General features: G+C 46.1%; 1 pseudogene; it reads right to left on the bottom strand.

Annotated features, from left to right (window-relative positions):
• Positions 1-4,717: 4,717 nt before the first annotated feature.
• Positions 4,718-23,896, bottom strand: part of LOC119567197 — a 28,098-nt pseudogene continuing 8,919 nt past the window's right edge.

The following is a 23,896-nucleotide window of genomic DNA, read 5'->3' on the forward strand; positions in this document are numbered from 1 at the left end:
ATCTCCCATCATAATACAGTTTTTCTTTCCACACATTACATACAGGTACATAAAGAATAACTCATCCAATTCTCTTATTTGATTTAGTGATTTGTAAGGCTACGATTTTGTCATGGATATTTTTAGTAAAAATCAGGGACAGGTCACGGGCAACAAACAAAAAATCACGGAAGCTATGACCTGTCTCTGACTTTTACTAAAAACATCCCTGACAAAATGGGGAGAGAGGAGGGTCCCTCACCTTGCAGTGGCTGGGAGCTGCAGGGACCCCATTGACCAATAGCTGGGCGGGGTCCCCCCACTGCCCTGTGGGACTGGGAGCTGTGGGGGGTTTTGGGGAGCTGCAGGGGGCCCCTTGCCATCGCTGAGCAGCTCTGGGGTCCCTCTGCTGCTGCTGGCTGGGAGCTGCAGGGGGATCTCCCTCATCTGCGGCCACTGAGCAGCTCTGGGTTCCTCCGGCGGCGGCAGCTGAGAGCTGCTGGGGGGCCCTACCTGCTCGCAGCGACTGAGCCGCTGTAGTGGGGACCCCTGCCAGTGGCAGTGGCTGGGCAGCTCAGGGGTCACTGCCAACGGCGGTAGCTGGTCAGTTGTGGGAGGTCCCACGGAGGCTGGGCTGCTGTGGAGTCCCCCTTCGCCAACAGCAGCTGGTCAGCTGCGGGGCCCCCATTGTCACAGAAGTCGCTGGAAGTCACAAATTCCGTGACTTCTGCAACCTCTGTGACATAATCTTAGCCTTAGTGATCTGTAACTGACTACCACCAGTGCCTCTCCTGGGTTTTGTTAGCTACTACACTGATCATAGATTCATAGATTATAAAGCCAGAAGGGACCACTGTGATCATCTAATCTGATCTCCTGTATAACACAGGACATAGGATTTCCCTGAATTAAATCCTGTTTGAACTACAGAATATCTTCTAGAAAAGCATCCAATTTTGATTTTAAAATGTACTGTCATGAAAAATCCATCACAATTCTTGGTAAATTGTTCCCATGGTTAATCACCCTCACTGTTAAAAATGTGTGCCTTAATTCTAGTGTTGTTGACCTAAGGAAGAGCTCTGTGTAGCTTGAAAGTAGTCTCTTTCACCAGAAGAAGTTGGTCCAATAAAATATATTACCTCATCACCTTGACTCTGCCTTATTTCTAGTCTTTATTTTTCTAGGTTCAGCCTCCAGCCACTGGGTCTTGTTATACCTTTCTCTGCTAGACTGAAGAGCACTTTATTATCAAATTTCTGTTCCTCATGTAGGTATTTACAGACTCTTGTCAAGTTACCCATTAATCTTTTCTTTGTTAAACTAAATAGATTGATTCCCTTGACTCTTTCACTATAGGGGTATTTTCCAGTCCTTTCATCATTCTTGTGGCCTTTCTCTGAATCCTCTCCAATTTATCAATACCCTTCTTATAGAAACATAGACTATCAGGGTTGGAAGGGACCTCAGGAGGTCATCTAGTCCAACCCCCTGCTCAAAGCAGGACCAATCCCCAATTAAATCATCCCAGCTAGGGCTTTGTCAAGCCTGACCTTAAAAACCTCAAAGGAAGGAGATTCCACCACCTCCCTAGGTAACGCATTCCAGTGCTTCATCACCCTCCTAGTGAAAAACTTTTTCCTAATATCCAACCTAAACATCCCCCACTGCAACTTGAGACCATTACTCCTTGTTCTGTCATCTGCTACCACTGAGAACAGTCTAGCTCCATCCTCTTTGGAACCCCCTTTCAAGTAATTGAAAGCAGCTATCAAATTCCCCCTCATTCTTCTCTTCTGCAGACTAAATATTCCCAGTTCCCTCAGCTTCTCCTCATAAGTCATGTGCTCCAGCCCCCTAATCATTTTTGTTGCCCTCCGCTGGACGCTTTCCAATTTTTCCACATCCTTATTGTAGTGTGGGGCCCAAAACTGGACACAGTACTCCAGATGAGGCCTCACCAATGCCGAATACAGGGGAATGATCATGTCCCTCAATCTGCTGGCAATGCTCCTACTTATACAGCCCAAAATGTCTTTAGCCTTCTTGGCAACAGGGGCACACTGTTGACTCATATCCAGCTTCTTGTCCAGTGTAACCCCTAGGTCTTTTTCTGCAGAACGGCTGCCTAGCCTTATGGTGTGTACACCAGAACTGGACACACTATTCCATTAGCAGTTACACCAGTGCCAAATACAAAGGTAATATAACTTCTTTTCTCCTACTTGATATTCCCATATATATACCCAAGGATCACATTAGCCCTTTTGGCTACAGCATCACATTGCGAGATCATGTTCAACTGATTATGTATCATGACCCCCAAAGTTCTTTCAAGTCACAGCTTGCCAGATTAGAGTCCCCCATCCTGTAAGAATAGCTTACATTCTGATGTATGACTTTACATTTGGCCATATTAAAACACACATTGTTTGCTTGCGCCCAGCTTACCAAGACATCGAGATCACTCTGTATCGGTGCCCTGTCCTCTTCATTATTTACCACTCCCAATATCTATCACCAGCAAATTTTATCAGTAATGATTTTCTGTTTTCTTCCAGGTCACTGATAAATATGTTAAATAGCTTAGGGCCAAGAACCATTCCCCATAGGAGTCCACTAGAAACACACACGCACATGTTCATAGATTCATAGGTTCAAAGGCCAGAAGGGACCATTGTGATCACATAACTCCAAAATAATACCTAGAGCACAGCTTTTTAAAAAAAATCCAATCTTGATTTAACAATTGTCAGAGATGGAGAATCTACCATGACCCTTGGTAAATTGTTCGAATGCTTAATTACTCTCACCATTAAAAATGTATGCCTTAATTCCAATCTGATGAATAGGGCCCTAGCATGGCACATCATTGTTACATAAAAGCTCTCTCTCTCACATACACACAATCAATTTTAGACATAATTCTGGAGTCATCACTAGTATTCCATCAGGCTACATACATCAGGGAAGCAAAACATATGTCTTTACGCTGACAAAACTTCCAATGAAGTTGTAATTTTGCCTGAGTAAGGATTGGGGGATTGGGCCTTGGCACTTGCTGTTCATCACTGACATAGATGTCATATTACAATGTTGGATCAGTACTATGTGGAGTTTTATGCCCCTACCAAGTTCATATGTGTGTTTACCTAGTTTATGAATATAGGGCTTTATCCTGCACCGTTGCAATCAATGGAAGACTCTCCCTTGATTACAGTGGATTGCTCTCCATAACTTGTGGACCCAAAGGTGGGATTTAATTATAACCTGAATTTAAATATCATCTAAATTATAATGATTGTACTGTAAATCAAGATAGCTTCAGCCCTAGAGAGGCTGATGGATTAATGGTTGATCTAAGGCCATCTTGTCAAGTGAGAAGATACATCTTTGCTCTAGAAATCTCAAATATAAATATGAGTGACCCGCAAGCAGAAACAAACACACAATAGCATTCTTCAGTAAAACGCGTATGGTATTCTCAGTCATTGCTGATCCCAGATGCAATGCATGTCAGGAAGAAGACTTCTGATAGCAGAGGGTTCTTTAGTTTGGCAGACAAAGGCATAACAAGATCAAATGGTTGAAAACTGAAACTAGAGAAATTCAGACTAGAAATAAGGCACAAACTTTTAAGAGTGAGGATAATTAACCATTGGAACAATTTACCTAGGAACGGGATGGATTCTGAGTCACTTGAAGCATTTATATCAGATTGGATGCTCCTCTAAAAGATATGCTTCAGTTCTACCAGAAGTTATGGGCTTGATGTGGGAAGGACTTGGTGAAATTCTACTCTCGATGTTATGCAAGAGGTCAGGCTAGATTGTCATAATGTTCTCTTCTAGCTTTAAAATCTGTGAATTTATATTCAGTTTCACTTCATATGCTTCCAGTTTCAAATTTTCTCTTTTGAAATCTTTTTTCCATTTCAGTACACACAACTTACTCAAACAAACCAACCAAGCCTATATTAAAAGAATGTTATTGAAGTTGCAAAGTCAAGCACTCCAAAGTTAGGAAATGCCAGAATTAAAGTTACCTGTGGAACCCTAATTCTGCACCGTTGTATATAAGCTTAATACATTTTAACAGCACCCCTGCCAAGTTTCAGGTTCTTGCTGAAAATAATGGAGGCACTACAGTTCTTCCAAAAATTGTAAGAAAAACTTATAATAGAAAGTGCTAAGCAATGTAAATATAGAATTTGTTGTTGCCCCCCTGTTATAACTGGTATGTTTAGTTGTAAATGCTGTGCTGCCATCCTATTAAGTGACATGATTACATTGACAGGTTTCAGAGTAGCAGCCGTGTTAGTCTGTATTCGCAAAAAGAAAAGGAGTACTAGTGGCACCTTAGAGACTAACTAATGCTCAAATAAATTGGTTAGTCTCTAAGGTCCCACTAGTACTCCTTTTCTTTTTATGATTACATTGAGTTAATTCTGTTAAATATTTGGACTCCTCTATGAAAAAAAATCTTCATTTCCAATTAAATTATTATGTTTTGATCTTTAATAAGTGTTGTGAAGCCTTACCTCTATGGTCTTCACTCCTAATCTGAGGACAAATACAGAGGGAGAAGAAATATTTTACAAAGGAGATAAGTATTTTACGTGGAGAAATTATTAGCTAAGCAGAAAAAACACAACAACAAAGACAAAGCAGTGCCTGTCAAGCACAGTTCAGCAGGATTTGGTTTCTTTTGTTATCTTAGCTCCTGGAGGGGTTGAGATTTACAAGCATTTCAGCAGAAAAAAATTTCAGGTGGCGCCTCTGGGGCAATTGCACAGCTTCCCAATTCGGGCGGCTTTTCTGACAGCGCATAGCTCCCCCACATCGCACTGCAGCAGAGTAGAAAGGCAAGAAAGTTTCTTTAGTGACTCAGGTTTGGTGTTGGTGAAAATGCCCCTTTTCTCTCTTTGGCCTCAGCATAATTCACCCTCCCCAATATCTGTCTTTGTTATCTAGATATTTAGAACTCATCATATGTGGACGCCAGAACCTTTCTCCCCCATGGTTTGACTCTTGTGCTGAAGGGCCCCGCTGTGGGGATGAGAAGTGCGTTCAGTGGCCATTCCCCAAGACCTGCTTTCGGTAATAGGAAGTGAGCTAATTCCCTGTAAGAAAGTGGAGAGAGCAGCAGAGCTGCACTCAGGGTAGGAACCGCCCTAGGAGTGCCGGCTTCCCTGAGTCTGGAAGGAGGGTCGCGGGAAGCTCTGAGAAGCGCTCAAGGGAGCACAGGCTGGCCTGCCCGGGGCTACAGAATACCTTGTCTGAGGAGCCTTACCACTGGCACTTGTCCCAGTTTCTTGCCCCAGGGTGGAATCCACTTTTTCTGCAGCTTCTCCAGAGCCTCCTGCAAAGCCCCGAGCTGCAAAGCACAAGAGGGTTCTGGTGGGTTCGGAGTAGGCAGCTGACTTGTGAGGACCCCATCGACTCCTTCCCACCGGGGGCTGCCGGCCGCAGCCCCTCCTGCCTCCTGCCAAGCTGGTGTTGGTATGTCGGTCAGCCCTGCCCGCCCCCTCGGGCTGGCACTCACCAGCTCCTTCTCGCTGGATGGAGGGAGCTCATGGGCCTAAAAGCTCCGGAGTGCCCTGGTCTCCAGCCCCCGGGCGGCAGCAGCAGCCGGCGGCGAGCAGCAGCCACCTGGGGCTGTCCAGGGTGCTGCAGCTGCGCCCAAGCTCGGCTCGTGCCGGCTCGGCTCCGAGACTCCTCTCCGACTCCTCCCGCAGTGGCGCCCCCCCGGGCGCTGTCCTGAGAACCGCCAGAGAGCGCGGAGGGCGGCGGCACGAGCCGCTCCTAGGCCCGCGGGCCTGGGCACCCCGCACTGGATGGCACGGCCAAGGAAACTCGGGTCGCCCCCCGTCCTGCTATCACCCTCTGCAGGGTGCCAGGGTCCACGGGCTGGGGTCAGTGCGTTCACGCATTGGGCAGGAGGGGGAAGCGCGATCGCTGCCTGGCTTTTAGAGCCGGGGCGGCCTGACAGCCCATTGGATCGATAATAGGGCTACTGCTGCTGCTTTCCACCCAGTAAGTCTCAGTCGCTGTGGGAGAAGCTCTGACTCTGCTACAGGGCTCGTACAATCCCGGGTAAAATGCTGAGCCGCTTACAGTCAATGGGAGTTTTGTCACTGCTTTCAATATGGCTAGGATTTCACTGGGGGTGGGAGGAGGGCGGGACACACAGCAGATGAGACCAACGCAGCCCAGACAAATCTGCCTTATTTTCATATTGAGCTCAAATTAACTTCAGATTTTTTATTTTCATTTTCTAAAGGATATTCAGGGGGTCAGAAACTGACCTGTACAAGCCGCAACAGCCCCTCCCATCAGAGAGAAGGACCCCTCAGGCACCTGTTGGGTTACAGAGAGATCAACATAGTTAATCTATGCAGGGCAGGATCCTACAAGCCATGCAGATTACTCCACAGGTAACACTGGTTTCTTATTCTCCAGTTATTCATAAGCATAGCAGGCAAAGCTGATAATAGGTGAAATTCACCCCTGTGCTGCGGGCCACCACCAAGGCCTAGGCACTACTTTAGTCCTACTTACATCATATTTTGGGGGCTTATGTGAAGTGCTGCCTAGTCCTTGTGTTGGCCCTCTGTGCAGGGCTGAGCTCCACTTATTTTGTGGAGAGCTGCTGTTTGGAACCTTATTTGTTGGTGTCTGTGCCAAGATTTTCTATCCTAGAAGAGAGGGTAAGGGAGTGTCTCCTTGACTAGGAAACTGAAATACTGCCATTACACATTGTTACTGGTTGAAATCATTTACCAGACAACACTGTAACTTCAATATAGTATTTAGTGCCAGCAATGTGCTCTATACTATATTCTACACAAAAATAGACAGTCCCTGCCCCCAACGAGCTTACAATCGAAAACACATTGTTATCTAGATAACATACAGGAAAATCTGGAGGTGGGAGTAACTTTTTGTCATGAATAAATATACACTTATTGTGGGCACTGGGGAAGAAGCCAGTTGTTTTAACAGACATGTTAGTGAGATGCTACCTCTCAGTTTTTCCTCTCTTTATATTCAACACTGATTTTTTTGTGATGTGTCTGATTTTTCATGGGAACTTGAAGTTGATCTAAGACCTGAACTGACAACTGCAAAGTATTTAAAATTGAGCAGCTAACAGAGAGGTAATTTCTCTTTCTCATCTGGTTTGGGTTGATCCTCTATCACTAGAATTTTTTCTTATTAATCTGATTAAACAAACACTGGCTATTGAGAATTACAAATACACTGCTGCTTGGTGTGTTGCAGGGTTTCACAACCCTGGCCTACATCCAAGATCCAAGTGTTGTCCAGCATCCCACTGAATATTACTGTTAATATTTTTAAAGCATAGTGACAGCCCACTGAGTATCAAACATTCAATTAATTGACACAAATGTAGTGACTCCTTGGGCAGTAAATGTGCAGTTTAGAAAGAATTGCAATTTAGAAGTTAATTTACTATTTTATGTGTGGATGAGATTTTCCCAGGAAGAACAGATTAGTTCTAAACTCAGAATGTGGGGATTATTTGTAAAAACAAAACATTAAGGCCCCCTTCAGTCTTGAGGCAGACAGTCCCAGGCTGGTTTCTTGGACACTTATTGGACCAACTTTTTGTTAATCAACATTGTCTCTAGACAAAAATAATTATTTGCTATAATTTTATTTTGATTTTTAAAATCTTTTCAACTCTCTTAATTGGAATTAGAGTTTGCAAAAAAGAGCCACTGCAGTGAAAACTTGAGTTCAGTGCGCTGCAGTGGTAAAAAAGGCTAACAGAATGGTAGGAACTATTAGGGAAGGGATAGAAAATAAGACAGAAATTATAATGCCACTATATAAATCCATGGTGTGCCTATACTTTGAATACTGTGTTCATTTCTGGTGGCTCAATCTGAAAAAGATATAGTGGAGCTGGAAGAGATTCAGAGAAAGGCAACAAAAATGATCAAGGATATGGAATGGCTTCCATACAAGAAGAGACTAAAAAGATTAGGGCTGTTCACCTTAGAAAAGAGACAACTAAGAGGGGATATGATAGAGCAGGGGTTCTCAAACTGGGGGTTGGGACCCCTCAGGGGGTCACGAGGTTATTACATGGAGGGTCGCGAGCTGTCAGCCTCCACCCAAAACCCTGCTTTGGCTCCAGCATTTATAATGGTGTTAAATTAAAAAAAAGTGTTTTTAATTTATATGGGGGGGGTCACACTCTGAGGCTTGCTATGTGAAAGGGGTCACCAGTACAAAAGTTTGAGAACCACTGTGATAGAGGTCTATAAAATCATGAATGGTGTGTGTGACAAGGGTATACCAGGCCCTGAGCTCCCCTGCTACAGCCTACACACCCTGTCCCAAAAAGGGAGCAGTAGAGGTGAGTACTCTGGGCGGCATAGAAAGGAGCTGCAAGGGAGCATCCAATCAGGGAGAGGCTTCAGGGAAGCATATAATCTGGGCCTAGCAGGCTCATATAAAAGGGTCTGCAGGTCTAGAAAACTTCAGTTGCTGCCTGGAGCTAGAGAAGTAAGAGTGGTGCTCCTGGCTGGCTGAAGAAGATGCAGTAGCAGGGACAGAGAAGTTGGTAGATGGGACTGGAGGAGCAAGAAGTAGCTCCTGGCTGGTTGCTGGGACTTAAGCTGGAAGAACTCTGAGGTAAGGTCGAAGGTGAAGGGACTGCTTGGGAAGTGGCCCAGGAAACAGTACCAGTGCTATTCATAGGGTCCCTGGGTTGGGGCTCAGAGTGGGGGGGGGCTCTGCGCCCCCCCCTCCAGCCACAGGCAGAGTGGCCTAACCTCTGGGAAGGGAGTGTAGAAGGCCCAGAGAAAGGGGCTGAAGACTCTGATGAGGTCAGCATTTGTGGACTCTGATTTACCCGCAGAAGGAGACCAACGTGAAGAGTGACTCAGCTGGAGAGTTGGGGTCAGAGACACTGTTCCCTCTAAGCTGTGCACGTGTGCACGCGCACACAGATCCTAAACTCCGCGCACATGGCGAAACACCGCGCGCACAGAAAAATTTGCACAGAAGCACAACAATTTGCACAGAAGAATTTTTTTGCGCACACAGCCTGTCAAAAATTAGAGGGAATGTTGGTCAGAGACTGCCACCAAAGGCAAAGAGTATTCAGGGAGGAAGCCCTGGGAGCATGGTGCCATACTGAGGTTGAGAAACAACTGAAAGCAAGCCCAGGACAGAGCTGTAGACATTAGTAATTGAGCGTCTGGGGATAGAATCATAGGACTGGCAGGGATCTTGAGAGGTCATTAGTCCAGTCCCCTACACTCATGGTAGGACTAAGTATTATCTAGACCATCCTTGACAGGTGTTTTCTAACCTGTTCTTAAAAATCTCCAGTGATGGAGATTCCACAACCTCCCTAGGCAATTTATTCCAGTGCTTAAGTATCCTGACAGTTAGGAAGTTTTACCTAATGTCCAACCTAAACCATCCTTGCTGCAATTTAAGCCCATTGCTTCTTGTCCTATCCTGAGTGGTTAAAGACAGCAATTTTTCACCCTCCTCCTTGTAACAACCTTTTATATACTTGAAAACTCTATCATGTCCCCTCTGTCTTTTCTTCTCCATGCTAAACAAACCCTATTTTTTCAATTTTCCCTCATAGATCATGTTTTCTAGACCTTTAATCATTTTTGTTTCTCTTCTCTGGACTTTCTCCAGTTTGTTCACATCTTTCTTGAAATGTGGACACAATACTCCAGTTGAGGCCTAATCAGCACGGAATAAAGTGAAAGAATTACTTCTAGTGTCTTGCTTATAACACTCCTGCTAGTACATCCCAGAATGATGTTTGGTTTTTTTTGCAACCATGTTACACTGTTGACTCATATTTAACTTGTGATCCACTATGACCCCCAGATCCTTTCTGCGGTACTCCTTCCTAGGCAGTCATTTCCCATTTTGTATGTGTGCAACTGATTGTTCCTTCCTAAGTGGAGTACTTTGAATTTGTCCTTATTGAATTTGATCCTGTTTACTTCAGACCATTTTTCCAGTTTGTCCAGATCATTTTGAATTTTAATCCTATCGTCCAGAGCTCTTGCAACCCCTCCCAGCTTGGTATCGTCAGCAAACTTTATAAGTATACTCTCTATGCCATTATCTAAATCATTGATGAAGACGTTGAACAGAACCAGTCCTAGAACTAATCCCTGCAGGACTCCACTCATTATGCCCTTCCAGCTTGAATATGAACCATTGATAATTACTGCCTGAGAATGGTTTTTCAACCAATTATGCACCCACCTTATAGTAGCTCCATCTAGGTTGTATTTCCCTAGTTTGCTTATGAGAAGGTCATGCAAGCTATTGGCCACCATATCACTACTAAGCTCATATCTTGTTAGATATCCCACACTATTCTAGCCTCATGTCAATATTTCCCATTCAGGGATATCTTCCCCCTCCCCCTGCCATTTTGGGGATCCTTGTGTTTGTTTGTTTATTTTTTTAATGACCAAGGGCATCCCTAGCCTTGGAGGATGGCAGATTCTCTTTTGGTAAGGAGATTTTAAAATAAGTTAGGAAGTGCCTCGATGGCTTCTTTTCTGTCTATATTGTATTTCTAAAGCACCCCAAACTACAGTATCTAGTTGTGAGCATAGCTCACCTCTTGGGATTTTACTCTTAGAACATCAGACATCTATAAAGACATATCTGAGCTCACGCTCCCTTATTCAGTTTTAGGGCATGCAGAAGGCTGAACAATGTTAGATAAATTGTCAAGTAAAGACAACAAGGCAAAGAGTTTAAAGGAGGAGATATGATGCTTGGAGAAGGGAAGAATTCAGTAATAAACACAATGAAAATAAGAGAAACATATAAGGGACATTGTCTCCCTAGCTACTTTTATGTCACATTGATGCAGACCAGAGGCTGACATGATGCAACTTGCTCCAGTCTCTTGTACTAGAGTGTGATCAGAAAAGCCAGGGGTAGATGGAGAAAGGAAATGGCTCATATGGGCATTGTTATATAGGAAAACACCAAAGCCCTGCAACATTCTCCAATGTTTATTATTGTTTTAAAGAGCAGATGAGTCAGACATAAAATGAAAAGGTCACGAGAGTGATCAGGTAAGGTGAGCTATTACCAGCAGGAGAGAAATTTGCAAACTGGACACCATTAAATTAGGCTTGAATAAAGACTGGGAGTGGATGTGTCATTACACAAAGTAAAACTATTTCCCCATGTTTATTCCCCACCCCCCACTGTTCCTCACATGTTCTTGTCAACTGCTGGAAATGGCCCACCTTGATTATCACTACAAAAGTTTTTTTTTTCCTCTCTCCTGCTGGTAATAGCTCACCTTACCTGATCACTCTTGTTACAGTGTGTATGGTAACACCCATTGTTTCATGTTCTCTGTGTATATAAAATCTCCCCACTGTATTTTCCACTGCATGCATCCGATGAAGTGAGCTGTAGCTCACGAAAGCTTATGCTCAAATAAATTTGTTAGTCTCTAAGATGTCAGAAGTACTCCTTTTCTTTTTGCGGATACAGACTAACACGACTGCTACTCTGATACCAGTAACTGTGGTTTTTCAAGAGTGTTGTATCTGCATATTCACACTTGGGCTGAGCTAAAGGAATCTTTTAGAAAACACCTCTCGAGCACCTTGTGGCAGCTGTGAGACTGAGACGTTATGCAGCCCTCAATAACCACAGTTCCTTCCACTAAATCCCTGAGCCCTTAAGAGACTAGAACTTTGAGGAAGGGAAATTGGGCAGGGAATATGAATATGCAGAGGCAATGCTCCTGAAAAACCACAGCTGTTGTAAGTAACTGCTCACTTCTTCTTCTAAAAAAGAAAAGGAGGACTTGTGGCACCTTAGAGACTAACCAATTTATTTGAGCATGAGCTTTCGTGAGCTACAGCTCACTTCATCGGATGCATACTGTGGAAATCGCAGAAGACATTATGTACACAGACATCATGAAACAGTACCTCCTCCCACCCCACTCTCCTGCTGGTAATAGCTTATCTAAAGTGATCATCAAGTTGGGCCATTTCCAGCACAAATCCAGGTTTTCTCACCCTCCGCCCTCCCACAAACAAACTCACTCTCTTGCTGGTAATAGCCCATAATAATAATAATAATAATAATAATAATTGCTATTACCAGCAAGAGAGTGAGTTTGTTTGTGGGAGGGCGGAGGGTGAGAAAACCTGGATTTGTGCTGGAAATGGCCCAACTTGATGATCACTTTAGATAAGCTATTACCAGCAGGAGAGTGGGGTGGGAGGAGGTATTGTTTCATGGTGTCTGTGTACATAATGTCTTCTGCGATTTCCACAGTATGCATCCGATGAAGTGAGCTGTAGCTCACGAAAGCTTATGCTCAAATAAATTGGTTAGTCTCTAAGGTGCCACAAGTCCTCCTTTTCTTTTTGCGAATACAGACTAACACGGCTGTTACTCTGAAACCATTCTTCTTCTAAGTGATCCCTGCAAATTACCACTAGAGGGCGGTCTAGCTACAAGTAAAATCCCCTGGAAGGTGGGCTGCAGATTCACAACTGAGACAAAGGTTTCAGAGTAACAGCCGTGTTAGTCTGTATTCGCAAAAAGAAAAGGAGTACTTGTGGCACCTTAGAGACTAACCAATTTATTTGAGCATAAGCTTTCGTGAGCTACAGCTCATCCGATGAAGTGAGCTGTAGCTCACGAAAGCTCATGCTCAAATAAATTGGTTAGTCTCTAAGGTACCAACTGAAACAAAGTTTGTAGAACTGCTCTCCCAAAGCAAGCGTCAGATCTAGATGCCAACTCCAAGAGGTAGCTCTCCATAAATGTGTGAAGGGGATCAACAATTTGTTTTGTTTACATAACAGCTGCCATACTAGGTCAGACAAATGGTCCATGTAGCTCAGTATCCTGATTCTGACAGTGTTCAGTACCAAGCCTTCAGGGACAGTGTACAGAACAGGGCAATTTTGGAGTGATCCACCCCTGTCTTCCACTCCCTGCTTCTGTAGTCAGAGGTTTAGGGTTGCCCAGAGCATAGGGTTCTATCCCTGACCATCTTGGCTAATAGCCATTGATGGACCTATCCTCCATGAACTTATCTATTTCTTTTTTGAACCCATTTATATTTTTGACTATCACAACATCTAACTGCAATGAATTCCACAGGTTAATTGTTCATTGTATGAAAAAGTACTTCTTTTTGTGTTAAACCTGCTGTCTATTAATTTAATCAGGTGACCTCTGTTTTTTGTATTTTGAGAAAGAGTAAACAACACTTCGGTCTTCACGGCTGAGGATGTGAGGGAGATTCCCAAACCTGAACCATATTTTTTAGGTGACAAATCTGAGGAACAGATTAGAGGAGGTTTTGGAACAAATTGATAAATTAAACAGCAATAAGTCACCAGGACCAGATAGTGTTCACCCAAGAGTTCTAAAGGAACTCAAATGTGAAATTCCAGAACTACTAGCCGTAGTCTCAGAGTAACAGCCGTGTTAGTCTGTATTCGCAAAAGGAAAAGGAGTACTTGTGGCACCTTAGAGACTAACCAATTTATTTGAGCATAAGCTTTCGTGAGCTACAGCTCACTTCATCGCCGTAGTCTGTAACCTATAATTTAAATCAGCTTCTGTACCAGATGACTGGAGGATAGCTAATGTGATGCTAATTTTTAAAAAGGGCTCCAGAGGTGATCCCAGCAATTACAGACCTGTAAGCCTGACTTCAGTACTGGGCAAACTGGTTGAAACTATAATAAAGAACAATATTGTCTGACATATAGATAAACATAATGTGGTGGGGAAGAGTCAACATGGTTTTTGTAAAGGGAAATCATGCCTCACCAATCTACTAGAATTCTTTGAGGGGGTCAACAAGCATGTAGACCAAGGGGATCCAGTGGATATAGTGTACTTAGATTTTCAGAAAGCCTTTGATAGGGTCCCTCACCAAAGGCTCTTACACAAAGTAAGCTGCCACGGGATAAGAGGGAAGGTGCTTTTATGGATTGGTAACTAGTTAAAAGATAGGAAACAAATGGTAGGTATAAATGGTCAGTTTTCAGAGTGGAGAGAGGTAAATAGTGGTGTCCCCCAGGGGTCTGTTCTGGGACCAGTCCTAGTCAACATATTCATAAATGATCTGGAAAAGGGGGTAAACAGTGAGGTGACAAAGTCATTGTGGATAGTTCTCTGAAAACATCCACTCAATGTGCAGTGGCAGTCAAAAAAGTGAACACAATGCTGGGAATAATTAAGAAAGGGATAGATAATAGGACAGAAAATATCATATTGCCTGTATATAAATCCATGGCATGCCCACATCTTGAATACTGCATGCAGATGTGGTCGCCCTATCTCAAAAAAGATATATAGGAATTGGAAAAGGTTCAGAAAAGGGCAACAAAAATGATTAGGGGTATGGAACGGCTTCCGTATGAGGACAGGGTAATAAGACTGGGACTTTTCAGGTTGGAAAAGAGACGGCTAAGGGGAGATACAATTGAGGTCTATAAAATCATGACTGGTGTAGAGAGAGTAGATAAGGAAGTGTTGTTTACTACTTCTCATAACACAAGAACTAGGGGTCACCAAATGAAATTAATAGGCAGCAGGTTTAAAACAAATAGAAGGAAGTATTTCTTCAAACAATGCACAGTCAACTTGTGGAACGTCTTGCCAGAGGATGTTGTGAAGGCCAAGACCAGAACAGGGTTCAAAAAAGAACTAGATAAATTCATGCAGGATAGGTCCATCAGTGGCTATTAGCCAGGAATGGCATCCCTAGCCTCTGTTTGCCAGAAGCTCAGAATGAGCGACAGGGGATAGATCACTGTATGATTACCTGTTCTGTTCATTCCTTCCCTAAATTCTAGGTATAGACCAGGCCTTAGATAAGTTGGAGGAGAATTAGAGCAGAGTAATGAAAATGAGTAGGGGATTGAAGGAACTGAGATGCTAATAAAGATTAAAAGGGTTAAATATGTTTAGCCTGAATAAATGGAGAAAGGCAACATAGTTGTCTACAAGTATCTGAAGTGTGACATTTCCAATACAAAAGAAGAATTTGTTTAAGGTGACACACAGTAAGTGGGATGAAATTTAGAAGTAGAAAACGTAGGTTGTGGGGTCCAAGTTTTCCCCTCAGGCCTGGTCTATACCTAAAACTTAGGCTGACCTAGCTACATTGCTCAGGACTGTGAAAAATGGAACACCTTATGCGATGAGGGTAGGTCCACCTAAGTAGACTAAGGTGGTCTAAGTAGGTCCACTGTAGATGCAGTTAGATCAATGGAAGAATTCTTAAATTGACCTAGCTATTGCCTCTTGGGGGATGGATTTATGCTGGAAAGAAGAACGTAGCGCTGTGTGAGGCTCAAATTTTGGTATAGCTATTTAGTGCCTCAAAAAGCTGCCTTGTTACCAGGGCAATTTACCACCTCCAGGAGTCACTTGAAAGGGTATTGTTGTGGTAACCACTGCTTGATGAGGCCACAACAGGATTGTAGCAGTAAAACTCGGGCTGCAGGGGTTTGCACGGGGCCGGAATGGAGCCTGTGCCTCCCTGGCACCCTCTTTCATGGGATATGCCCCATGTGTGTGCACAAAGAGCCACCGCCTGTGGCAGCTCCAGTTCCTGGGTCTGCCTGCTGCTGTTGCTTCGCTAAAAATAAGATAAGCTTTTAATAGTTAAGTATACATTGGGCAAGGGTTGAAATCACTATTTTGTGATTTGTGCCTCACCTGTCAAAGTCACAAGCTGTCACTGCCCCAACCTCACCGTTGCTCCTTCTGGGATTCTTTACCCCCTCTCCCAGGACTGGGGGGCTGAAGTGGGATTCTTTCCCCCCCATCCAGGCTTGCGGGAGGGCAGCTCCAGGGTTTCTTCACCCCTGTCTGCCCCTTCACAGACCTGATGTTGCAGGGAGGGAGGAGCAGAGGAACTGTCCCTTGCTTCACTTGCTCAGGGGAGGGGAAGAGAGCAGAGCCCCCCTGAGCTGCCAGGGTCTTTCTGCGCTTCCTTCTCCCCTCCTGTGAGAATGGCTTTGGGCTGCTGAGGAGAGGGAAAGCAAGAGCTCTTCCTGCCGCTGCTCTGATTGGTTGCTTTCCCCCAGGAGTTGGGCAAGTGGGGGAGGCAGCCTATTGGAGTGATTTTTTTCTCCCCCAGCCAGGGTTCAGATTGGTTAGTGGGCTGGTGCTTCTTGCGTCATCACCAGCCTGGCTCCAGAACCAGCCAAAATCCCATCACTGCAAAAACACTGTGAGATCTGATCATGCTGCAATTCTTGCAACTCTCTCTGCTCCTCCTTGGTGCTAGCTGGAGGATTATTGAGAGTACAGGTGAAACCGTTTCCCTGCTCTGCTTCTGTGCATGGGGCCACAGCAGCCCCTGGTAGTTGGAAGGAGCAATTGCAGGGAAAGTCCTGCTCAGCCCCTCTAGCCCTAAGGTTGCCAACTTTCTATTTGCAGAAAACTGAACATCCTTGCCCCGCCCCTTTTACAATGCCAGGCCCCCACTCACTCCATCCCCCTCCCTCCATCGCTCACTCTCCTCCACCCTCACTCACTCGCTCATTTTCACCAGGCTGGGGCAGAGAGTTGTGGTGTGGGGAGGGGGGTCGTGGTGTGGGCTCTGGGCTGGGACCTAGATGAGGGGTTTGGGGTGCAGGAGAGGGCTCTGGGCTGGGGCAGGGGGTTGGGGTATGGAAGGGCGTATGGGCTCTGGGCTGGGGGTGTGGGAGGGCGATCCGGGATGGGGTAGGGAGTTGGGATGTGGGGAGGTGGGGGTGAGGGCTTTGGCTGCAGGTACAGGCTCTGGGGTGGGGCCAGAGATGAGAGGTTTGGGGTGCAGGAGAGGGCTCCGGGCCGGGGCAGGACATGGGGTGTGGGAGGAGGTGATGGCTCCAGCTGGGGTTGCAGGCTCTGGGGTGGGGCCGGAGATGAGGCGTTCAGGGTATGGCAGGGGGTTGCGGGCAGGGCGTTGGAGTGCGGGAGGGAGTGAGGGCTCTGGCTGGAGGTGTGGGCCCTGGGGTGGGGCCAGAGATGAGGGGTTTGGGGTGCAGGAGAGGGCTCCAAGCTGGGGCAGGGGGTTGAGGTGCGGAGGGATGAGGGCTCCAGCTAGGGGTGCGGGCTGTGGGGTGTGGCTGGGGTTTGGGGTGTAGGAGGGGATTCTGGGCTGTGGTAGGGGGTTGGGGTGCAGGAAGGGGTATGGGCTATGGGCAGCGCTTACCTTAGGTGGTTCCCAGGAAGCTGCCGGCATCTCCCTCCAGCTCCTAAGCAGATATGTGACCACGTGGCCCTGCACACTGCCAAACGCCTGCAGGCACCGCCCCCTCAGCTCCCATTGGCTGTGGTTCCTGGCCAAATTGGAGCAGCGGCAGTCCACAGAGCCCCAGTGGCCGTCCCTCCGCCTAGGACCTAGAGGGAGATGCTGGTAGATTCCTGGGAGTCGCGCAAAGCCAGGTAGGGAGCCTGCCTGTGCTGCCGATCGGACTTCCAACGGCCCAGTCAGTGGTGCTGACCGGAGACACCAGGGTCCCTTTCTGACCAGGCTTTCCGGTTGAAAACTGGCCACCTGGCCACCCTATCTAGCTCCAGGGATGGAACTAGGGTTGCCAACTTCTTAATCACTCAAAACTGAACACCCTTGCCCTGCCCCTCCCCGTCCCTTCTCCGAGGTCCCGCCCCCACTCACTCCCCCCCCATCGGTCGCTCGCTCGCTCTCCTGCACCCTCACATATTTTCACTGGGCTGGGGCAGGCGGTTGGGGTGCGGAAGGGGGTGCAGGCTCTGGGGTGGGGCCAGAAATGAGGGGTTTGGGGTGCAGGAGGGGGCTCAGGGCTGGGGTAGGTGTTTGGGGTGTGGGAGGGGGTGCTAGGTGCGGGCTCTGTGAGGGAGTTAGGGTGCTGGAGGGGGCTCCAACATGGGGCAGTGAGTTGGGGTGTGGGAGGGAGTTTGGGGTGCGGGCTCCAGCCAGTGGCGCTTACCTGAGGGGGCTCCTGGTCAGTGGCGCAGCGGAGCTAAGGCAGTTTGCCTGCCTGCCATGGCTCTATGCAGCTCCCGAAATGGCAGCATGTCCCCTCTCTGGCTCCCTAAGCAGAGGTGCGGCCAGGAGACTCAACGTACTGCCCCTATCCACAGGCACTGCCCCCGCAGCTCAGGGCGGGGGCAGTGCGCGGAGCTCCCTGATCACCCCTGTGCCTACGGGCTGGAGGGACATGCCAGCCACATCTGGGAGCCGCATGGAGCCAGGGCAGTCAGGGAGCCTGCCTTAGCCCCACTGCACCGCCAACCAGACTTTTAATGGCCCGGTCATCAGTGTGGACCGGAGCCGCCAGGGTCCGTTTTCAATCGGGTATTCTGCTCAAAAACTGGACACCTGGCAACCCTAGATGGAAGTTGCCCACAAATGAGATCTTCAGGGAATTTAGCTCTCAAACTCCAAGTCTCTACCGAGCATGTGCAAACTGAGATTTCCAGAGACTTTTAACACGGCCAGACCTGGCCTTGATTTTTCATAGGAATAACAAAATTCACATCCCTGACACAAAGGTGGCTCCTCTGTTAAGTCTCTGCTCCAAAGCATAGAGATGCTAGAACTTCTCAACTAAATGGTTGTAAAAATTTAACATGGGCAAAGCAAATTTAAATGTCTCTCTCTGATCTTGTTCTTTGAAATAGGTGAACCATTTTAGCTGAAACTTTCATAAAACAAAAACAAAAACAAAATTCAGTCTTAGGCAGACACTGGGCATGGAAAATTTGGCCCTGACAAATTAGTTATAAGCAACCGAAAACTAGATCTTATAATGGGAAGTGTTAGTTAAGGTTCCCTATAGGTAAGGCTGTGAGTCTGTCACGGATTCTGTGATTTTCCGGGACCTTTGGGACTTCTGCAGCAGCTGTTGCATCTGGCCCGGGGGCTGCTGGAGCAGTTCGGGCAGCCCCTGGGCCAGCCGCACTGGCTGCTGCTGGGGCAGTCTCGGGCCACCATGCCTTCTCCCCACAGCAGCATCAGGGGTCTTGGGCCATGCGCTGCCCCCCCACCCTTACTCCACCGTCAGCGGGGGTCCCAGGCCACAAGCCACCCCCCCCACCCTAGAGCACCCACAGTGCCCCCAGGCCACCCTACCCCAGAACACCCAAGTTTTAGTCAGGGATAAATAGTACAAGTCATGAACAGGTCACGGCTGTGAATTTTTGTTTACTGTCCGTGACCTGTCCATAGTTTTTACTAAAAATACCTGTGACTAAAATGTAGCCTTATCTATAGGTATTGTTACCAGCTCCACCCGTAATCATAGAATCATAGCATTGTTACCAGCTCCACCCATAATATCAGCTGTCTTCATCTGTCCCACAATCCAAACAACATTAGTTGGCTGACTTCTTGAGGATGCCACAGCAGAAGTGGATCTTGAGGATAGGGGTGTCCTAATGGATTAAAACTGGTCTGGATAAAGCACTGGAGAATTATTATTTATCATTAAAAGAGAGCCATGAGTTCACAATACACTTGACAGGCAGGAAAAAAAGAAGTGTGCACTTACTTCTCCCCTTCTGACAGGCACTGGCACTTGGGTTTTATCATATGGTGGTGGCTGCAATGCAGTGGACCCAGTGTCATCTTTTAATTTTGCTAAACCCACCTTTTTCCATTTCTGTCCCCATTCTTCAGGCACAGGGTAGCTATCTGAAGCCTGCTGTTGACCACAAATATATATAACAAGGGATGGCACATCTCTTTTTTGTAGGTTTTTTACAACTGTTTCCAGTGTTTTATTCTGTTCCTGTGCTTGCTGTCTCTGGACTGCTTGCTGCCTGCGAGGAGAGTGGGAGCATTCCAGGGCTCTGTGGCTTCTCCTGCTTCTTTTAACTTTTTATTTGTTTCTGTTACTTGCCCCGCCAGCTTTGTGGCTTGTTGTCTTAACCATTTAACAGCCATGGTTATAGTTTGCAACAGTCTACATTTCAAGGCTACAGTCTCTGCCCTAGCATTACAGATTTCATTCCATGTTTTTCCCCATTATATTTTTAAAATGCATATGGAACTCTTTTACTAGCAACCCAGCACATCCATACCTTTATAAAACTCTGTGGGGATTTGCAGGGAGGGGATAAGGGAGTTCCCTAGGTGTGGTTTTCTGTCATGTTAGATTGCGATTCCTACAGAGGACAGCTCGCTTACCTACCAGATCAGCGGTCGTGGGTCACCAGTGTGGTTAGATGTTTGTCTGCATGTGTTCCCTCTGTATGGCGTCCCAGCTCTGCGCAGGTAGCTGGCACCGCAGACCTCCAATGAAGCGCCCAATGACCACGAGATCCGTTAAGGTACGAAGGCACTCAGACAGGTTTATTGTCAACGAGGCACGGTATTAGTATCCCACAGACTACTAATACATATATGCCCATAACAATGGACCAGCTCAGTGAATGGCGGGACTTTCCGTTCCTCCCTAGGCTAGACTGAAACACTCCTTCTGAGATACCTCTTTATACATAGATACAAACAAGTTACATATTGCCCCTCTGATGTATCTGGGTGCCACTCTCTGACGTATTTGGGTGCTACCCATTGTCTTGTACCTGTTGGTTCGATCAAAACATCTCTATTCATCACGCTGTCGTCCTGACCTTCTCTCTAGGATGTGTCAGCGTGTTCCTGTTATCTTTGGGGAATGTGCTGGTATTGGCGTGTTCTGATACCATCCTTCTGGAGTGTGTTTGCGTATTTATTCTTGTACCTCATACTACTTAGGAATGTGTATTTCTGCTATATCAGCCCCGTTCTTGCCAGATTCTGTGAGCGGAGCCTGCCTCTTGCTCACAACTTACCTTTGCTTTATAGCAGCAAAGCTGTGACCATTAATCAGGCCTCAGGCTTCATACCAGGCTTCTGATACAAGGTCTTATGTTTCAGGCTCTCTTCCTACTACAGCAGTCAAAAGCTATCCCAAAGAAAATACAACCTGACAACAGATGTGGTAGGAGAGCAGAGGGATATAGCTTTCAGGGTATAGTTACCCTCCTTGAATGAGAGGTACAACTTACAAAACAGACAGGCAGGTGAGTGTCCAACAGTAGCAGCTTATGCCTAAATAGAACCAGACAGCATCTGAGATGAGCATTTCAGGAGGTACATAGCTGAATTATGCAGGTTGTATGTGGTCAATGGGGAATGTAGATAACCTATATCAGTGCATCCATGGCATAAGTCGCTGCCTCCAGGACACAGCAATGATCAACTCCAACACACAATGCAAGTGAGAACATGTTTCCTGTGTTCTGAAGGCTGCAGTTTTGTAGAGTAAGGGCGTGCAGCCACAGGCAAGGATCTGGAGTTGATCCTTGTCTGACAGGTGGTGGTGGGTACTATTAGGACAGGAGTGCCTTCTTAACAGCCTGATATTTCATTGTTTTAATGTAATTTAGATGGAATGTGAGGAGGTGACTTTCTGCTTTTTAGCTTATGGCTGCTGTTGTCCTAAGGTGGCTGCAGAAAAAGGCCTCAGACCTTACACTAAGGCCCTGTCTCACCCTCCTGAGCCACATGGACTCACATACATATGTGACACCCTTTGCAAGACTTCATCTTCAATTCTACAGGCTTGGCTGCTGATGGTCTGTGTTCCAGGCAAACAGTCTGGACAAGTTGGTTTCATTTCCTAACAGAGTACTAGCATCACTCACCTGGTGGGAAAACAGACAGGTTGGGTAGGAGTTTCTTTCATCCCTCTTCCATCCATAAGATACCTCCTTGATAGGTTGGAGAGCCCATCTAGAGTGTCAAGGACTTGGACTCTACAGGAAGCCACCTTGCAATTCAACCTGCTTAGAACTACATGCAGTACACAAAAGCTTGCAAATGGTTCCAGCCTTTTATCTAGAATCTACACATCCAGGTCATGTCAGACAACATGACACCAATTTTAATACATCAACAAGCAGGGAGAAACACTCCAGTGGACAGTTTCAGAAGGTTTGTCTCCAGAGACAAGTGGGAACTATATGACTCAGTGGTTCAGAGCATGTTTCAGCAATGAGGGGGTTCCTGCTGTGGGACCTTTTTACATCTTATGAGAATAAAAAATGCCTATTGTTCCCAAGCTGTCCAAAGCCAGAATTCCAGAGAGGATGCACTCAGAGTTCAGTGGCCAGAACAACTAATATGTGCTTTGTTGCCCATCGCACTCTTACCACAAATCCTGAGGAAGCTCTGACAGGACAAGGTGACAGTGATCCTTGTAGCTCCCATGTGGCCAAGGCAGTTTTGGTTCACCGTCATATTTCCAGCTGACAACAAGCTTATGCATTTACATTCCATTACTGTCTGAGCTCTCGAGTTGGAAAGAGGTGCAGTCCTCCATCCCAATCCAACATCTCGCCACCTGGCAGCATAGTATTTGATGGATGACTAACTTAGATAGATCATGCTGTGCTGCTTTATAGTCAATCCTTAGCAACAGCAGAAAAGATTTTATGAGGAAATGGTACACAGCAAAATCGAAGAGATTTTCTGTATGATGTTAACAACAACTATCTCTGGATGGTTCTGAGACCCCCTTCTCTTGGATTATCTCCTTTCCCTGCAAACATCAATATTATCACTAAACTCCTTTCAGAATACACCTGGCAGCTATCAGCCAGCCACAGTGAAATTCTTGAAAGGCCTTATCAGAGACTTTCTTCCAGTGCTGAAACCAACCTTGGCTGAAATCTAGTCCTGTCTGCATTAACGAATCCTCCCTTTTTGAGTCATTAGCTTCATGTTCATTCAGTTATGTAGCCATGAAAGCTGCTTTTCTTGTTGCCATCACCTCAGGAAAGTGGGAAAGCTGGAAGCTCTTATAGCAGAGCCATCTATACAGATAAAGTTTCTTTGCTATTACATCTTAAATGCATTCTAAAAGTGGTCTTACAGTTCCACCTTAACCAGGTCATCCACTTACCTGTCTTCTACCCAAAGCCAAATACCAGCCAGGAGGAAATAAATCTCTGCTCTCTCTGGATATCTGGTGAGCGTTGACTTCCTACTTACAGGAAACAAAACCATTTAGGAAATCTAAACTTCTTGTCTCCTTAGCCTCTTCTCTCATACATTCAGCAATCTCCTCACACAGACTTTATAAATGGATTTTGTGCTGTAGCCTACTTTGTTACAAATTGACCGAGATCCCCGCTCCACATGGTGTTAAGGCACACTCCAACTAGGGCCCAGGCAGCCTCTGTAGTTTCCTTAAAAGATGTACCTATTCTTGAGATGTGTAACAGTAAAGTAGGGCTCAGTACACACCTTTTGCAAGACATTGCACCTCAGTGTGGGCTTTGACTGAGGGCACCTCCTGCAACGGAGTAGTCCCTTCATCACTGGTACAGCAGGGTTCTTAGCACCCACCTCCTCAGTGAATACGGCTTGTGAGTCATGGAATACACATTGAGATGTATGGTCCCTAAGAACTCCAATTACTGTACAAAGTAAGTAATCTTTCTTTCCAATGGTAAGCTAGCATGCATGTAGACTTGATTGTTCTCTCAGTAATGGTTTTGTCCCAAAACAAAATGTACTATGAAATGCTCTGTGAAAGCTGGCTGGTCACTGGTAACCTGTCACTGTCTCTTGAAAGAGAGAGAGAAAATTGCAGGTCCTGGGCTAAAAGTCAGATCCACTGGGATGATCACAGTGAACTGCAGGGTTTTCGCCCCACATACTTCAGCAGATTACTGACCAAACTCTTAGATCAGGACCCCTTCTCCAGTCCAACACTGTTTCCTTTGTCCTTCAGGTGCCATGAGGACAGAGAGAAAGAGAGGGGTGTCTTGGAGGTATTTCCCCTTTTTATAGTCCTCTTCCCCCTTTAAGAAGCATTTTCAGCTGGGAGCAAGGCAACAGGCAGTCTGTATGGATGGGACTT

Source organism: Chelonia mydas, chromosome 10 (assembly GCF_015237465.2).
Source record: "Chelonia mydas isolate rCheMyd1 chromosome 10, rCheMyd1.pri.v2, whole genome shotgun sequence".
NCBI lineage: Eukaryota > Metazoa > Chordata > Testudines > Cheloniidae > Chelonia > Chelonia mydas.